An 11261-nucleotide genomic window follows, 5' to 3' on the forward strand; every position below is an offset into this window, starting at 1 on the left:
AAAAAAACACACGCTACACTAATACCAGAAAACGGTGCATAGCACACATCCAGGTACAAAAACTGTGCATGACATGGTAAAAGTTCCAGTGAAAAATCAAATATAAGACAGCCATAATTCTTGGTTTCTCTCTGTTATGCTTCCTGTATCCACTAAGACTACATTTTCAAATACCAATGGAAACATGCAAGCAGCTGGTGAGCAATTATAAGAGTTTGATTGCTGTAATGATTATGAGAAAGAAATTAATTTTTGTCATTCCATTTTTTTTAAAATATATATCAAAATAGTTTTCCTATTCGATGCTACTTTTAAATTATTTTTATTACATTTTGGGATTTGTCATTTAGCATTTGCACATCTGCTGTACACTGTTGAAAAAAGGGATGCTAGATGTTACAGCTGTACATCCACAGTCATATTCAGGTTAGATTATTGAAAATTTAACTGTATGGGTCATTTTTAAAGAGAAACATCGCTTAAATAATCAAGGCTCATTCTAATAGTTTTGACAAAAATTAATCAGGTCAACAGTCACAGTGTACGTTTCAAATGGATGTCTGACACTGGTCATTGATGTTAGTGGGGTTCAAGTTCTCATTTTCAGCAGGACATGGTGTACAGACACCGTAATCACCTGATCTAATGTTTCTTAAACACAAGTGCATCGTTTTGTCCCTTGTTTTTGTAAGCACTCCACTTAAGATATTAGTTGTTCCTCATGTAATCCCCCCAGCTATGGCTGTGGAATATCATATAGACAAGAAGGTATCCAGTTAATGAAGTCAGTAGATCTGCGCCAAAGATGGATTAACCAGTAGTTGTTGCTGTGTGTGCTTGCCATATTTTGTCCTCCAGATACCTAACACTGCAGTCTTTCAATTTAGAAAACAATTTAGAAAAAAAGAGAGAGAAACTCTATGAAGACTCAGAAACACGATATGTAGGTCAATTTAAAGCAGGATGAGGTTCTAGAACAATGTCTCCAATTTTGGAAATCTGATGAAGCGGTGTAAAATGTATCATCTGACAATGGAAAAAGGAGTATGACACAACTGCAAACTCTTAAACATAAAGCCATCCACCTAAATTAGTGGGCTGTGCAAGGGAAGTTGATCAGTGAAGCAGCCAAGGGGCCCATGGTGGGCTAGGCAGGAGAGTCCAACTACTCATCCAGAAATCTGGCCTTTACAGAACTGTGGCAGGAAGAAAGCCACAAGAAGCGAATTAAAGCTGGGATTATGTTACTTTTACTTAAAAAAGTAAATAAAATGTTTTTTTCATATTTGTTCAAACTGCCACCGTGCTGTGACAGCACAATATCTGAAAGGTAACCTGTGAAAAGCTCAATCTCCTCCACCTGGACGGTTAGACTCAACTGGAACCGGGAGAAAACTGCATTGCGTTTAGAGTTACTGACAGAAGCACAATTATTTGAATTAAACGCTGTTTCAAATGCTGGTTCTTGTGAAATAAATTCCAAAAATAAGATTCCCTTTCACTAGTTTTGGAATATACACTTCTGAAAAGCAGCAAAAATAAATAAATAAATAAATAAAATAAATAGAAACCATACTGGTTAAACAAAAGATTACTCCTTTTGAGTATCTAATTCATTTTTTCAAACGAATATAAACCCATTAACATTTGTTTGCAATTTATGTCTTAAAAGTCTGAACACACCCTCACACAACCTGCGTGCTGCCGCTGCACGGTAGAAAACGCGGCTAAGCCAGCTACTAAAAGCTAATCTAAAACATCCTAAAACAGAAATATATCTTCCACCAAATACTTCAGCAGTCAGTCGGCGAACGCAAAATAAACCGCCTCACATTTTCAGAGAGCTTCGGAGCAAATATCACACTGTTTCATACCTGAAAATGAAGATGGTCGGAAAACCAGACACGATGTTTCTTCTGCTGCAGCTCCAGCAAAACTGAAGCACGCGCGTAGAGCTCCCCCTGCTGGCCCCTACAGGCACGACCAGTCAGACCGGAATCATTCGTCAAACGTAACTAACAGACCAATGATCGCTTTAACCTCCAGGAAAATTACACGCGCTGCATTGCTCTTAATGTATGTTACATAAGCAAATGTAACGCTGAATTCATACTGTGGTCAAGCTACCAGTGGCAGGAACATAAAGCTGCGCCAACAACTAAGCTAACAGAAACACTGGAGAGAAGAAGAGTTACAACTAATATAGTTGCAGTTCTAGACATGTCTTAATGTTGCAGAGCACAGTTTTTTTTACAAGCAGTTCAAAGATAAATAATTTCCAACTCTATGGAGCGACGTGTACAACAGAAGGTTTATTATCCTCATTTCTAAGTCGGTAATTAAAAACCTTGTCTTGTTAAATCAAGGTCTCTAGCTTTAAATGGTTAATAAAAAAAAGAGACATAACATAAAGAGCTGGAATATTTTAACAGAAAAGGAGAAAGAACATGGTATTCACAACTTCATATGGGTCAACAAGGGGTCGTTAAGCTTTTCTTTAAGTAAGCGACTAGAGGAATTTTAGAAAAGCCTGAATGTTCAATAAGTTCGAGCAGAAGGAAGAGTCAACAACTTCTCACAGATGAAAGCTGGCCTCGGAGGACCCTCCTGCTCAACAACGATCAATACCTAAAATAGGTTTCTTCCTCACATACTTGATTAAAGCCACAAAAATGCATTGTGTTTCTTTTTCCTGTCAGGAGTTTTGTCTAAAAGCTTTATCCCCTTTGCAATACTACTTAATTAAGTAAAGAAATGTAAATACAAAAAGGGATAGACAGAATTAGGAGGGGGAAAAATTACTTTTTTTCCTCATAATTCACTTAGATAAAATGCTTAAATCTAAAATGTTTCTCCAGAAAGTTAGTTCTCCTCCTTCACATCTGTCATTAAAGTTGGTTGCTCCCATCTGCACCAAAGTCAGAATTCTGAGATCAAAGTAAGATTTTTTTTCCCCAGCGGCCCTGATCCTATTCTGCATGTAAAATATTTACTTAAAAATATATCAAAATGTGTTTTGTTGCTTTTACGTGAACCCAATATCTCATCACATCTCCTGATTTGAATATATCATCAGACAAAGTTGAAACACTTAGTGTAAAAATCCAGAAAGTACATTCTGGAGTTTTTATTAGATCACCAAACAAATTAAAGCAGTTCATGCTCTCTTTAGACCCTGAACTCATCAGAACACTGTCTCCCCACTTGGAGGGAAAACACTGGAAGGTATGGATTGACCTGTTGTTGGTGTGAAACATCCCAGGTCAAAATGTGTCATTTTGTACCCAAACAAGTAAAACCACAATGGTTGAACTTAGAAAAGAAGCAAAAAGACTGGTCATTTAAAAACTTCATATTGCAAAGACACAAGGAACATTGCACTGTGACATCAGAGTATGAGACAGTGACTTAACAGAGGCACTCTGACATCATAGAGGCACTGTGACATCATAGAGGCACTGTGACATCATAGAGGCACTGTGACATCATAGATGCACTGTGACATCATATAGGTACTGTGACATCATAGAGGTACTGTGACATCATAGAGGCACTGTGACATCATATAGGTACTGTGACATCATAGAAGCACTGTGACATCATAGAGGCACTGACATCACAGATGGACTGTGACATCACAAAGGGACTGCGACATCATAGAGGTACTGTGACATCACAGACGCACTGTGACATCACAAAAGGACTGTGACATCATATAGGCACTGTGACATCACAGAGGCACAGTGACATCATAGAGGGACTGTGACATCATAGAGGGACTGTGACATCATAGAGGCACTGTGACATCATAGAGGGAATGTGACATCATAGAGGGACTGTGACATCATAGAGGCACTGTGACATCATAGAGGGAATGTGACATCATAGAGGGACTGTGACATCAAAGATGGACTGTGACATCACAGGGCTGTTGTAAATTCTTGGTTTAACTCAGAATTCTGTACAGCATGGAACAAAAAGTGAAATCTCACTTGTGATTGGAAGTGATCAAAATATGTTTTTATCGATTATCTTTGGCCTGAATGCTAAACTCATCACATTTTATGAGTGTATTTCTGAGACTCTGACATATTCCACTAACTCTTTGTATCCAATCCTCTGCCTGTCATCTGGCCAGCAGCAGCACACAAGTGTTAAAGAGTCCAAGATGGCCGCACAAAACAGCAGTTTAAGCAATAGAAAATCCTTTTTAGTACTAACTGGTCAATATTTTTATTGACCAGTAATGGTCAGTGATCAGCACTGCAGTTCTTCTATGAAAAGTTTTATAATAAATTTCAGTGAAACAAAAATAATTACAATAGTTATTTGTTTATTTTTTCTTATTAACAGAAATAAAGCTCCTTAATCTAAATCAAGACATTGAACTGTTATGATAACTCAAGATAACTCATCGAAATATATTTTATGTGGGTCTAAATGTGAAGAAGCAAAGCACCAACTTCTGCTCATCGTTTATGACGAGTCCTACTGTCATCATTACATCTTATTTTTTGACATCTAATGTTCACCAACTGTGTTGGGAGTAAAGTTTGATGCTATAAACTCAGGTCTGATTTGGTGCGTCCAATGACTGCAATTCAAGAATGACAGAAATATGCCAGCCCCTCGCATGCAGATGGAGACGTTTTAGTTTTAATCAGTAAACTTTAACATTTTACAATAGAAAATGTCAGCTACAACAAAGCATTCAAAACCCAGGCTTTTTATATGCTCTTGTGAGAACCACGTATTTCCTGTAGGCTTTGATCCACCAAGATCAGTGTTTGATGAATTTATTAAACTTGGCTATGTACTTTTCAATAAAAGTGATCTAAATTAAGTTTTTATTGCTCAGAATTGATATAAAAAGAAATTCTATTATTTGCAGTCAAGTCCTTTCAAAATGTCATTCTTCAAACCTGCAAAACCTTTTTTTTTTACATTTTGGATCTTCAATGTACACATCTTTCCAATATGGAGTTAGAGGCAATGTAACTCTTAAATATATATATATTCTTTCAGATGTAAAATGTAAAACTAAGCTGGTAGGTCACAGGCCAAAGGAGGATATTCACATAATTTCTGTATTTTTTATTATTTGGTGTGTATGTGTCTTGTACTTAGTTTTATTCCAAATTAAATGTAATATGCCTTTTGCTGTGTTATGATATTAAATTAAATTGGTGTTCTCCTAATTCCCCATTTTAGTACGACCAGCAGAGTGCAGCTGAAGCAGGACAGGCTTGTAGGTCTTACTGATTCCTCCAGCTGCTAGAGATGATCAGATAGTGAGGATGGAGAGACCAGCAAGTGTTGAGTCAGAGAAGGCCAGGAAGGGAAGTAAGTGCTGCTTTTAGGGGCCAGGTGTGTTTGGCTAAATATATTTCTCCTTATATATTTAAGAGTTACATTGCCTCCCCTCATCGACAACACTAATTATGTGCTTGGTAAATAAATAATCTGCACAGTCACTTGACGTGTGGTGCAGATTAACGTGGACCTAATAACATTGGTGCAACGATACGCTGTTTTCCCATTTTAGCTTCAATGCTAGTTAATACACACACACACACACACACACACACACACACACACACAGACAGGATTACACAACAGTTTTTAACACATATTTCCTCCAGATATAGTTGGTATTTTCCACGCATAATGCCACTCGACAGAGGTGCACTGGTTAACGAATTCAACATAAAGACAGGCGAATATTACACAAGCCTAGTTTATGAACTTTACCTAGTGCTAACATTAGCTAGAACAATATGCTACCGGGGATCACGGCAGACAAAATATGTGACTGTCATCATAAGTTGTGTAAGATTTCTTCTTTGAAACAGGTTGGACACTTTAGTAACTGCTAAACGGTGTAATTTTGTGAAGATTACTTACCATTCACATTCTGTGTCCCGTCACCGAAGCCCTGCAGTTCGGGACAGAGTTCTGAGATCTCAGGGAGTCATCCGCTTTAGTCAGCACTAACCAATCGGAACACGTCTTACATTGCTCGTCCTTAAGCCCCGCCCAGAATGTTCATGTAAGCTTCACCAAAGCAAATAAAGTTGTATAAGCAAGAAAACGAGTTCAACCAAAAAACAGGAGCTTCAACCAAAAAAAAAAAAAACGTTGCAACAAAAAAAAAGTTTCAAACAAAAATTAGTGACTTCAATTAAAAAAAATCTTTAAAAATTTTTTTGTTTCGTAAAAAATTATTTTTGATTAAAAAGTTAAGATTTTTTTTGTTTCACATGATTTTTTTTGATTGAATAATTGTGAAACAAATCTAACTCAATATTCCAACAAAAAATTACTTTACTCGTTTAATGCAACAAACTATGCAGCTTAGTTTATTTTTGACTAGGCTTTTGTTGGGGTTTTTTTACCCCACGAACCTTATTGACTTGACGATTTTGGCCCATGTGATAAAACGTTTGGACATCCCTGGCATACATGGCTCTCATTAACTTTCCAACCACGGTTCTGGTTGAGAAACTGGGACCTGAAGCCTGCCTTGCTACTCTAAAGATTACCACAACCTCTTTTAAACTCACGTTTAACATTAGCGTCTCCAACACTGAATTTCTCAGAAGAGTCCTAGTTCATAATCTTTTTTATGTTTAGTTTTTTTTCCCCAGGAGTAGTTGTGAAAATAACCACAGTGCAAAGCGTGTCTTCTGCGGTGCAGTGTGACACTCAGACTGGTCCGGAAGGTAAAGTGCACAACGAGCACATTTGCTTCAAATGCAGCGCTATCATTTTCAGAGTGGTGGTGGAGGGTGGGGGTGAGAGGAAGGGGGGTGGGATCATAATATTCAAATCCGTATTTAACCTTTCAAGGCAGGAGGATTATGCAGCAAAGTCTCCATTCCGAGTGGTTTCCTCGCCCCCTACTCCCCTACCATAATAATGATCATTATCATCATTGTGTGGAAAGAGGATTATCGTATAATAATATAAACCCAGGAACACCCTTACTATTATGAAGTAATTTAACTCTCATCAGTGGACCAGCACTTTGTGTGACAGTCAGCTGAGCTGTCATAGGTGACCCTGGCTGCCTTCCGTCACTCCTGGAGCCGGCAGCGTGCTGAGGAGGAGGAGGAAGAGAAGGAGGAAGAGGAGGTCGCTGAAGCTGAGTCTCATCTGAACCACAAAGCAAATGGACATACAAAGCATCTCATGGAAGTCCTGTGACTCCTGACCTTCCTATTGGTTTAAATTTAGCAGACAAAAGAAACCTGCGCAATAGTAGACTGTCATGTACTACTGTTCTTGTTATGATGCGTTGCATTATTAATAACTGGGTTATCATCCATTTCACTACTACAGCATGGGTCGTTTGAATATGTGGTCAGTTAAGGCTGCAGTATGCAACTTATTAAAATATGTTTACATATTAAGATTATTATGTGACAGGTTTTACATGCATTTACACCTTCATCAACTTCTGGTAAACCCTCATACTGTACTTAAATACGACTTATCTCAAATAACTAACTCCACAACCCTGCCTCTAACTCTAAGGTCTAGTTCTGTGTTTCTATATAAACTTCTCTTGCCCAGTTTTCCACCATGACTCTAAGATCTTTCAGCAACATTGCTGCTCCGTTCTGGAAAGCCCCTCTGGACAGTTTCATCACTGACCACACTTAAGACTCATAACGCACATGTTTGGACTGGCCCATCCCATCTGATCGTTACACCCTACTGGGAGTCATGCAGCATGTCAGCATTACCTAAAGAGCTTAGATTATCTTAACACACACATTTAACAAGTGCAGGTTAACAAGCAGCCGTCAAATCAGCTGAGTTAGTGTCTCAATGTCTCTCCTTATATTGCCACACACACTTACATTTCACAGTACAATATACGTAATGAATGTTAAGTTTTTCTCTCAACAAAGTTCTCTATTGAAAAAGTTGGAGTCTTAAAAATAAAAGCAACTGAGGACCATTTTTACCACAGAGTGATGCAGATGTTCATGTTCATGAAGAGGTGCAGAGAAAAAAATATAAAATAAAAAGATCATTATGATTTTTAGTAACAAAAAGAAATTGTATGAAATGTTCTTATTTTTCTTGCTATTTTCTTGTTATTTATCACACAGAACTGGTTAAAGCATAATTAAAGACTTTAAAACAACTACATGTTTCAATTAAATTAAAGGTCAAAGTAAAAATGAGCTTCTGGTTTGGGTTTTATATATTTCTACATCCGACTGCAGAGGAGTCAGAGCCTCGCTGCGTCTCATTGAAGTGAATGTCTTGGACAAGAACAACCAATCAACTTACCACACTAAAAATACACACATTCCAAAAATACTTCATATACAGAAAGTCTAAAATAAAAAATAAAAAAATCTAATAAGGGTAAAATGTATTTGTGTAAGTTTATGTCTGGCAAACAGGAGGTTTGTTGCAGCTATCCTCTCTGTTATTTCATCATAAAACACTGTGAGATTCACATTTTGATTGTAAATTTATATATTTTTTTGTTTCACATTTAGTTTCTACACATAGAGGACCTGATAAATATGACACAGGCTACAATGTTTCTTGTCAACATAAATCCCATCCGGTTGCTGTCAGGATGTGACTCTGGAAGCATGACAGGAAGTAGTTTTTGAGTTGTCCTGTTACGTTGACAGCGTCACTTAATAAAGACTCTCTGCTGGCAGGCTGACAACACTCACTCACTAACGCACTGAACAAGCATCTGCCACATTATGAACTATTTCTGTGGCGGCATTTAGCATACCCGGCAGAGAAACATAGGGAGGAAGACGAGATCCAAGTAATTGTGAGAATATCTAATGGATTTAAAGTTATATAGGAGCAAAACTAAAAAGCATTGCCTTTTTTATCCCGTTTGGGAGCAGAAATATGATACTCTGTGGAAAAAATGGACCATTTACCATGTTTTTGGGGGCATTAGGATCCCATTAGATATACAGAAGTATAAAAATGGCAACATTATGGCCTAGTCAAACTATGATTGGATAATTCTGGACGGATTCTAAACTCTATAAAACACAGAGCGTGGTTTCTGGAACATTTATTTGTGGAGAATAGAAATGATAATAGTTGATATTTAGGGATGCACCAATCCACTTTTGTTCACTTCCAGTACCAATACCGATATCTGAAGTTTAGTATCGGATGATACCGATATGATACAGAGGAACAGCTGGATAGATGTTTCTTTTTTTTTCTAACAGAGACATAAATGTATTGAATTATACATTCAGTTGTTAACTGCACCAGTACAGAACATTTAAGTACACCAAAAGCTTCACAAGCTTGGTCAAACAGGCAAAAACAACTTTAATTTGTTCAGTAAATTAGGAGCATAAGAAGGTGAAATAATTAATAAAACTGATAAACACAATAGGTTGGTCAAATATGTAAAACATAAAATGCAACAAACCTTCTTTCAAATGGTTCAGAAAGTGCAATTAGGAATTTAAAAATAATATAAAACAAAGCATAGAATTAGACTAATTAGATCTGCCCTTATGGATCGGGCTCGATGTCACCGATACTTTTTGGCAATATTTTGTTAATATCTGATCGGTGCATCTCTATTGATTTTCCTAAGAATATTCCTGAAATCTTATCACCTTATTTCCGCTGTCCGTAGTGTCGAAATCTGAAACGTTCCAAAACGTTTGGAGGAATTTATTTTCTTTAGCCTCTGAAACCTAAACTCCTGGCAGCTTCCTCTACCGCACCTGGTTTGCATATAAAAGCAGTGTCTTCCCTTAAAGGGACACTAGCACCATATTGTGGATGAAGTCAGCATTACTGGACACTGATTACAACCACCCAAGTGAAGAAAAGAAAAGAAGAAAAAAAACACACACACACACACCTTATTCAAAGACTGCTTTTCTTTTACTTCTCTCAGCTAATTATTTACTCTGTGGCTCATGCTGTCATTTTGACACTCAATAGCAAGGTCAGTCCTGTCGCTGCCAACAACCCCAATGTTTCCACATCTCCGCGGGAACAGTCTTAAACATATGGACTCTTAATTAAATCATACTTTGACTCAGTCCTCCTCAGTCTTACTGACAGCAAGGTCATTAAACTATTAAAGGGAGTCACAGGCAAAATTGTTGTGAGCAGATTGAAGCGGGAAAGGTTAATTAAATGACCATTGCTTCTCCTTACCTCAAGCGAAGCGGCATTCTTCCAGCCGAGACGGGAGGCCAATACGTGAGACTGTAGCTTTTTTTTTTTTTTCCTTCATTCTGTTCAAGATGTGTGAGCATGCACACTTTCTCTCTCTCTCTCTCTCCCTGCCTCTCTCTCTCGCTATGATGAAAAGCAGAAAAAAAAGGTTTATCTTTCAAATAATATTTTTTCTCCTTCAATAAAACTGATACAAAAGTGTGACCTCTCCCTGTGAACTGTGCAATGCAGTAAAACTAAGAAAACAAAAGGCAGCGACGGACCCCTGTGTTTGGCTCGGTTAAGGACAAGTCATCTGAAAAGTGCTCTGGAGATAATGGCTAAACATTCAAATAATGTACTGCTGTGTGTGTGTGTGTATGCGTGTGTGTGTGTGTGTGGGGGTGTGTGTGTGTGTGTGTGTGTGTGTGTGTGTGTGTGTGTGTGTGTGTGTGTGTGCGTGCGTGCGTGCATGCGTGTGTGGGAGGAGGGGGGTCACGTCTTGCCATCATCAGACTCATTTCAGATAATTAACTTTCTGTTTAGCAGCAGACTGTACGTTATGTTGAGGACCTTATTCTCACTTTGGCGTGTCCTTGCGAAAACTACAAAAACATGCACACCAAACAGCTTTCCTGTGTAAAATGTAGAGTTAAAACAAGCTTATTGTCGTGTAGTTTTGTCCAAAGATTTGCATGGAATGTCGAACTTAATATACATTCAAGCAGGAGATAACATATATTACTGTACAACTTGGACGCTGTCTTTGTTTTCCTTAAACAGAGAGAGGAGATTAAGAAAGAAAAAAAAAAGTCATCTTTGCCTTTTTCTTCATCCTGCTTCTTCAAGCCCCTCAGGTAGCGTTAAAAGGTTTCGCGGTAGATTACAGACGAGATGGAATCTGTATTGTGGCTACAGTCACCGGCCTCCATTATAACCTGCTCTGCATCAGACAATACTGCGATTTGACCGCAGACGGCTCTGATGGGTTTAGCAACAGCTGCAAGTGATACTTTTAAGATCGCGGGAATTTTATCTTCCAAAAGACGTGGGCCCGTGTTTTGTCTGGGAGTGGG

General features: G+C 38.0%; 1 long non-coding RNA gene across 3 annotated transcripts in view; it reads right to left on the reverse strand.

Moving 5' to 3' along the window:
* Window positions 1-10888, reverse strand: part of LOC106926409 (uncharacterized) — a 106786-nt gene extending 95898 nt beyond the window's left edge. Inside the window, exon 1 of one of the 3 annotated variants that reach the window (XR_015762775.1) lies at window positions 10186-10888. This is a non-coding gene — a long non-coding RNA (uncharacterized LOC106926409). Of the gene's footprint in view, window positions 1-1874; window positions 2130-10185 lie in introns of those variants that run through there. The other 2 variants (XR_015762776.1, XR_015762777.1) reach the window with 2 other exon arrangements.
* Window positions 10889-11261: the final 373 nt, after the last annotated feature.

This window comes from Poecilia mexicana, unplaced genomic scaffold, assembly GCF_051168715.1.
Source record: "Poecilia mexicana isolate PSO_F unplaced genomic scaffold, ASM5116871v1 scaffold_4, whole genome shotgun sequence".
Classification (NCBI taxonomy): domain Eukaryota; kingdom Metazoa; phylum Chordata; class Actinopteri; order Cyprinodontiformes; family Poeciliidae; genus Poecilia; species Poecilia mexicana.